Consider the following 4984-nt stretch of genomic DNA (forward strand, 5'->3'; position numbering starts at 1 on the left):
AACACTGTTCCTGCAGCGCATTGAAAACAATTTTGAAAAGTGAAATATTCGGATGTGAAACCCAGAAAAAAATTTTCCAAGAAACTGCTCTCAGACGTGTGCATTCATCTCAGAGAGTTAAAACTTACACTATGTTACCCAATTTGGAAATCTGTCTTTGAGGAATTTGTGAAGGAATATTAAGTGGCGCCTGGAGGCTTTTGGTGAGAAAGGAAACGTCTTCCGATGAAAACTGGAGAGAAGCTTTCAGAGCAACTGCTTTGTGATGTGTGTATTCATTTGTTAGAGTTAAGTCATTTTTTGGATTGAGCAGTTTGAAATCACTGTTTCTGTGGAACCTGAGGAAGGACATTTCGGAATGCTCTTAAGAACACGCTGAAAAGGAAATACCCTCTGATAAAAACCAGAAGGAAACTTTCTGAGAAACTGCTTTAGGTCACGTGAAGTCCACTTGCACAGTTAAGCTTCTGTTTTCGTTGACCTGTATTCTAATACTATTTTAGGTTAGTAAGCTATGAGATACTCGTGAGAGCTTTGAGGCTTACAGCGAAAACGGAAATATCCTCAGAGAGATACTGGAGAGAAGATTTCCGAGGAGATTCATTGTGACCTGTGCTTTCCACTCACAGGGTTATAGGTTTCTTCTCATAGAGGATTGGGGAATCTTGTTTGGAGAAAACGCTACCAGGGGACATTTGGGAGTATATGGACGGCTATGGTGAAAAAGGAAGTATCCTCAGACAAAAACTGGAAAGAAGATTTCAGTGAAACTACTTTGTGATAGATATGGCTATTTATCTCACGTAGATAAAACTATCTTTCTATTACGCAGTTTTGAAACTGCGTCATGCATGGATTCATGAAGCGACATTCGGGCACACATTCAGGCCTGTGGGGAAATAGTAGATATCTTCAGATAAAAACTTGAGAGAAGCTTTCTGAGAAACCGTTTTGTGATGTGTACATTCCACTGAGGGAGATATACCTCTTTTCTCATAAGGCAGTGTTTGAACACTGTTCCTCCAAAACTGAAAATGTAATATTTTGCAGCGCATTGATGGTTGTGGCAAAAAATGAAATATCCTGAAATAAAACCCAGAAAGAAGCTTTCCAAGAAACTGCTCTCCAACGTGTGCATTCATTTCAGACAGGTAAAGCTTACACTACGTTGCCCCGCTTGGAAACTCTGTCTTTGAGTAATCTGTGAAGGGAAAATTAGTGGGGCCTGTAGGCTTGTGGTGAGAAAGGAAATGTCTTCTGATGAAAACTGGAGAGAAGTTTTTGGAGCAACTGCTTTGTGATGTGCGTATTTATCTCATAGAGTTAAATCGTTCTTTGGATTGAGCAGTTTCAAATCTCTGTTTCTGTGAAACTTGAGAAAGGATATTTGGGAACGCTCTTAAGAATATGTTGAAAAAGAAATACCCTCCAATAAAAACCAGAAGGAAACTTGCTGAGAAACTGCTCTAGGTCATGTGAAGTCCACTTGCACATTTAAGTTTCTGTTTTCATTGAGCAGTATTCTACCACTGTTTTAGGTTAGTCAGACAAGGGACACAAGGGGACGATTTGAGGCTTATGGTGAAAATGGAAATATCTTCAGACAGATACTGGAGAGAAGACGTCCGAGGAGCTGCTTTGTGACGTGTGCATTCCACTCACAGACTTATACCTTTCTTCTCATAGAGGATTGGGGAATCCCGTTTGGAGAAATCGCTACCAGGGGACATTCGGGAGTATATGGATGGCTATGGTGAAAAACGAAATATTCTCAGAGAAAAACTAGAAAGAAGCTTTCTGTGAAACTGTTTTGTAATAGATATGACTATTCATCTCACATAGATAAAACTGTCTTTCTATTATGCAGTTTTGAAACTGCATCATGGACGGATTTGCGAAAGGATGTCCAGGAGCACATTCAGTCCTGTGGGGATGTAAGAAATACCTATAGATAAATACTGGAGGGAAGCTTTCTGTGAAACTGTTTTGTTATGTGTGCATTCCATTCAGGGAGTTATACTTCTTTTCTCATAAGGCAGTGTTTGAAAACTGTTCCTGGAAAACTGAAAAGGTCATATTTTGCAGTGCATTGAAGACTATTTCGAAAGTGAAATATCCAAAAATGAAACCCAGAAAAAAATTTTCCAAGAAACTGCTCTCAGACGTCTGCATTCATTTCACAGAGGTAAAGCTTACACTATGGTGCCAAATTTGCAAACTCTGTCTTTGAGGAATCTCTGAAGGGATGTTAAGTGGTGCCCGGAGGCTTTTGGTGAGAAAGGAAATGTCTTCCGATGAAAACTGGAGAGAAGATTACGGGGCAACTGTTTTGTGATGTGTGTACTCATTTGATAGAGTTAAGTCATTTTTGGATTGAGCAGTTTGAAATCACTGTTTCTGTGGAACCTGAGAAAGGACATTTCAGAATGCTCTTAAGAATATGCTGAAAAGGAAATACCCTCTGATGAAAACCAGAAGGAAACTTTCTGTGAAACTGCTATAGGTCACGTGAATTCCACTTGCTCAGTTAAGCTTCAGTTATCATTGACCTGTTTTCTAATACTGTTTTAGGTTAGTCAGCTACAGGGTATTCGGGAGCCTTTTGAGGCTTATGGAGAAAATGGAAATATCCTCAGAGATATAATGGGGAGAAGATTTCTGAGGAGCTTCTTTGTGACCTGTGCATTCCACTCACAGAGTTATAGTTTTCTTCTCATAGAGGATTGGGGAATCCCGTTTGGAGAAAACGCTATCAAGGGACATTTGAGAGTATACAGACAGTTATGGTGAAAAAGGAACTATCCACAGACAAAAACTGTAAAGAAGCTTTCTGTGAAACAGCTTTGTGGTAGATATATCTATTCATCTCAGGTAGATAAAACTTTTATCTATTAGGCAGTTTTGGAACTACATCATGGACGGATTCACGAAACGACACTCGGGGGCACATTCTAGCCTGTGGGGAAATAGGAGATAGCTTCAGACAGAAACTGGAGAGAAGCTTTCTGAGAAACTGCTTTGTGATATGTGCATTCCACTCAGGAATTTATACCTCTTTTCTCATAAAACAGCGTTTGAACACTGTTCCAGTAAAACAGAAAATGTGATATTTTTCACCACATTGAAGACTATGGCGAGAAGTGTAATATCCTAAAACAAAACCCAGAAAGAAGAGGTCCAAGGAACTTCCCTCTGACATATGCATTCATTTCGGAGACTTAAAGCTTAGACTACATTGTCCAGTTTGAAAACTCAGTCATTGAGGCATCTGTGAAGGGATATTAAGTGGTGCTCGGAGGCTTGCGGTGAGGAAGGAAATGTCTTCCGATGAAAACTGGAGACAGGCTTTTGGAGCAACTGCTTTGTGATGTGTGTATTCATCTCATAGAGTTAAATCATTCTTTGGATTGAGCGGTTTGAAATCACTGTTTCTGTGGAACCTGAGAAAGGACAATTAGGAACGCTGTTAAGAATATGCTGAAAAAGTAATACCCACTGATAAAAACCAGAAGTAACTTTCTGTGAAACTGCTCTAGGTCATGTGAAGTCCACTCACACAGTTAAGCTTATGTTTTCACTGAGCAGTATTCTAACACTGTTCTGGGTTAGTCAGCTAAGGGATACTCAGAAGCGCATTGAGGCTTACGGTGAAAACGGAAATATCTTCAGATAGATACTGGTGAGAAGCTTTCCGAGGAGCTGTTTGTGACGTGTGCATTCCCCTCACAGAGTTATACTTTTCTTCTCATAGAGAATTGGAGAATCCCGTTTGGAGAAAACACTACAAGGGGACATTCAGGAGTATTTGGATGGCTACATTGAAAAAGGAAGTATCCTCAGACAAAAAGTGCAGAGAAGCTTTCTGTGAAACTGCTTTGTGATAGATATGTTTATTCATATCACAGTGATAAAACTTTCTTTCTATTACGCAATTTTGAAACTGCGTCATGGACGGATTTGCCAAGGGACATTCGGGAGCACATTCAGGCCTCTGGGGAAATAGGAAATATCTTCAAATAAAAACTCGAAAGAAGCTTTCTGTGAAAGTGCTTTGTGATGTGTGCATTCCAGTGAGGGAATTTCACCTCTTTTCTCATAAGGCAGTGTTTGAACACTGTTCTTGGAAAAATGAAAAAGTGATATTTTGCAGCTCATTGAAGACTATGGCGAAAAGTGAAATAACCTGAAATAAAACCCAGAAAGAAGCGTTCCAAGAAACTGCTCTCTGACATGTGCATTCTTTTCAGAGAGTCAGAATTTACACTACATTGCCCAGTTTGGAGACTTAAATCATTCTTTGGATTGAGCAGTTTGAAATCACTGTTTCTGTGGAACCTGAGTAAGGACATTTGGGAATGCTCTTAAAAATATGCTAAAAAAGAAATACTCTTCCATAAAAACAAGAAGAAAAGTTTCTGTGAAACTCTTCTAGGTCACGTGAAGTCCACTCGCACAGTTAAGCTTCTGTTTTCATTGAGGAGTATTCTAACACTGTTTTAGGTTAGTCAGCTAAGAGATACTCCGGAGCGCTTTGAGACTTATCGTGTAAGCAGAATTATCTTCAGATAGATACTGGAGAGAAGATTTCCAACGAGTTGCCTTGTGATGTGTGCATTCCATTCACCAAGTTATACTTTCTTCTCATAGAGGATTGGGGAATCCTGTTTGGAGAACACGCTACCAGGGGACATTCCATAGTGTATGTATGCCTATGGTGAAAAAGGAAGTATCCACAGACAAAAACTGGAGAGAAGCTTTCTGTGAAAGTGCTTTGTGATGTGTTCATTCCACTGAGGGAGTTATAATTCTTTTCTCATAAGGCAGTGTTTGAACACTGTTCCTGTATAACTGAAAAAGTGATATTTTGCAGTGCATTGAAGACTATGGTGAAAAGTGAAATATCCTGAAATAAAACCCAGAAAGAAGTGTTTCAAGAATCTGCTCCCTGACGTGTTCATTCGTTTCAGAGGGTTAAAGCTTACAA

Source organism: Mandrillus leucophaeus, unplaced genomic scaffold (genome assembly GCF_000951045.1).
Source record: "Mandrillus leucophaeus isolate KB7577 unplaced genomic scaffold, Mleu.le_1.0 Scaffold1130, whole genome shotgun sequence".
NCBI lineage: Eukaryota > Metazoa > Chordata > Mammalia > Primates > Cercopithecidae > Mandrillus > Mandrillus leucophaeus.